This window comes from Puccinia triticina, chromosome 9A, assembly GCF_026914185.1.
Source record: "Puccinia triticina chromosome 9A, complete sequence".
NCBI classification, from domain to species: domain Eukaryota; kingdom Fungi; phylum Basidiomycota; class Pucciniomycetes; order Pucciniales; family Pucciniaceae; genus Puccinia; species Puccinia triticina.
Genome location: NC_070566.1, coordinates 1,977,260 through 1,980,703, shown reverse-complemented (window position 1 = coordinate 1,980,703; position 3,444 = coordinate 1,977,260).

The window sequence follows — 3,444 nt, the reverse complement described above, 5'->3', positions numbered from 1 at the left end:
CAAGTTGTTCATGAAGTAGCCAATACATTGACTTGATCAGCCTTAGCAGGTCTCAGAAAATCACAGATCACACATGTACACGGGGGATGCAATTTAAAGTCCGATTGGATTCTGGTGGCTCTGATGAGCTAAAATTGCATATTTAATATGCCACTTTCCAATCCTGACTCGTGCCAGCCCAGTTTTGATAACCAGCTGTCACAAGGTCCGTTGGTCAGGCAGACGATAACGGCCCACTGTTCTGGATGTTGCCTCACGCCACCCGTGGTGTGGTGCACTGGCCGGCGGGGGGCAGCAGCTGTGACGTAATTCACGCTGTGGCAGGACGGCACCCCATCTCATTCTCCACTTGCGCCACCCTCTCGCCTTGTTATCGGCCTCTTCTCTTCCTCGTAGCAGATATATCTCAACTCGACAAACTGGAAGTTTTTTCGTGTTATCTTGTTCTTGCTCTTCATCATGGTCGACCAGTCAGATGCCGCAAAAACTAATGACCTCCTGCAACATTTGATTGCCGAAGTGAGAAGCTTGAAAGAATCGCAGACTTCATTGGAGTTGAAGGTAAGTTTGTCCTTTTACGCCAAGCATCATACCTAGGTGCGTTCCGATCTCGGGAATTCTGACCACAAATTCCTTATCTGGTCTTTTCAGCTAGAAACATTAGGGCTATCCTTTCCTTCGCAACACCCACCACAATTGAATCTTAAGCCTCTAGTGACGGGTGGGGAAGGCTCAAACCAATCTTCTTACTCCCCTGCCGATTCACAGCATCCTTCGTGCGACTCAAGACCTTTTCCTTTGCCCACAAACCTGAGCCCGTCAACTTCGCGATCCTCCTCCAAATTGACTAAGCGTGGCAGCGCATTTGAAGATGAGGGAAGTTTGAGAGAAAAGGCGAAATTCGTGGAGTGGATGAAGACTGAGAGAGCATTGCTTGGTAGCGAAAATCCCCCAGCCGATGTCGTTGGCAAACAAGTCACACTTTATCCTCAGCGATTAATCTTAACAAGTCGGTGAATTCCTTAAGTACCAATGAGTGTTTCCCAGAATATTAAAGGAAGAATCTGCTATAGAATCTAATATCTGATTTCCATTTCATCTTTTGGCACTGTAGCCTACCCTGGACAGACTGGAATACATCCTATCTCCCTCCAATGGGGGGCATCTGATCCCCAGATAAGAGGACCGGTGGTTGCCAGTAGACACCCTCAAAGCTTGAAGCTCCGGTGAGTGTTCAAGATGCAAATTTGATTCTGATTCTCAGAAATTACAATATTGGGTCCAGCCAAATCTGATTTTTGAGTTGGCGGTCTGACTCTTATAAGAAATGCAATCGGGGCGTATTCCGGGTACGTTTGCTATGGTAAAAATTTGAGCATAAAACATCTGGCTGACTTCTGATCTTTTACTAGGCCTTATTGTATCTACAAAGCCCTAGCCACCGCCATCGGTGCAATAGACCCCAACCATCGTCCTGATTTTACAAACGTCAGTCAGCTCAATCCATTCTAGCCCGCGCGGCACACCAAAAAACTGAATTGCTGATTGTTCTGGTTTTGATCATCTTAGACTGAACCGCCGTTCGCCGTCTCCCCTAATCCTTCGTGGTTTGATCCTTCGAAGATCGTGAGCATGGATCCTTGGGGACACCTTGCTCCCCAGTTGTACAAGTCATACTTTGAATCTGGAGTGGATATCAGGCCTACCGGTTAGCTCCATATTTCTTTCAAATAAACTCCTGGATAATCAAAATTTATTCTGAATTATCACACAGTTGCATGCACCAAGGCACACTTGAAGCTGGCCGAATTGGACGAATCTGTGGCCCAAGGAAACCTCTTAATAGACGGGAAGATTGTAGTCAAATCGCCAGGTACATGGGCAGAAAAGGCCGCACAGACTTCAGTGGAATCTACCGGTGGGAAATGGGAAGAACTCTCCGAAGAAGAGCGTCACCTGCTGACGTCCAAGCGAGCTGGTGTCGAGGTGCAGGTTACAAAAGCCGCGGTTGAACCAGTAGTAAGCAAGATTTTCGCTGGAAAATGATTTAAAAGCTGGTAAACTTATTTTTGACATTGCTCATGTGATTTCAGTGGAACTTACCTGGCGTGGCGACTCGTTTCGGTGAGCATTGTATCCTGGGAATCCTGGAAACTCCATAAATAGGTCGTTTGTAAGAGGGCGGTTTTATTTATGTAGAATTTCTTTGGAACTAGGCATCTCCGAGGCAATCCTTCGTCGCGCGCTGTTTGAAGACACCGGTGGAATGTACCCAGAGCTTTTGACGCGTAGTGATTTGAAAACCTACCTTCCTCCGATCGGTGGCTTGACCGTTTACATATTTGGCGATCCCAACTTCGTCAGCGATCCCAGCAAGGAGCTTACTTTGCGCGTACATGACGAGTGTAATGGGAGTGACGTATTTGGCAGCAGTGTAAGTTCCCTACTCGTTGATATATTGTTAAGTATTCCCTTGGCTTGGATGAAAAGCGATTGTTTAGCACAGCTCTCTTGATTGAAAGAATAGCTGATGTGGTTTTTGAGCCAAGGGATACAATGTTTTGCTGATGTACTCTGGACCTGAACCGCAGTTTTACTGATTGCACGTGACTTCATGTAGATATGTACCTGTCGTCCGTATTTACTTTATGGGATCGAAGAAGCCATCAAATGCGCCCAGCGAGGGGGTAGTGGGGTGATAGTATACTTTCGCAAAGAAGGTAGAGCACTCGGTGAAGGTGATTGGCTGGAGCAGCAACCCTATAACGTTTTACTCCCAGCCAATGAGTTCTGATAACCCACCACCCTTTCTAGTTACGAAGTATCTGGTGTACAATGCCCGAAAACGAGGTGGAGATTCGGCCGCATTTTACTTTCAAAGGACTGAGTCTGTGGCTGGAGTCAAGGACATGCGTTTTCAAGGTGATCAATGGTGTTTTAATGAGGATATCGAATTTAGAGCCTTGTGACTGACCGGATATGATTTCTTTACAGCGCTTATGCCGGATGTCTTACATTGGCTCGGCATCAAAAAGATTGATGTGATGTGCTCCATGAGTGACATGAAGCATGACGTCAGTCGACCCCTTGCCTTTACATCCCGCCATCTGAAGAAACCTTTAAAAAAACTGATACCAATGTCAACCGCGCCGGTGTCTTATAGGCTATCGTCCAATCTGGCATACCGATTTTGTTGAGAAAAGATATTCCTGATCACTTAATTCCATCCGACTCTCGAGTGGAAATCGATGCGAAAATCGCCGCTGGTATGTTAATTTCTTAACAGCACGTCAATAAAATCAATATGCGAGTCCAGCAGGAAACTGTTGCCGAGTTCGGTTTGGCATCTTCATGCTCATAGGCTTACTGACTTTTGGCCGGACTGGAATCGCAGGATACTTCTCCGCTTCCAAAGTAGTCACTGAAGAGGATTTAAAAAATACC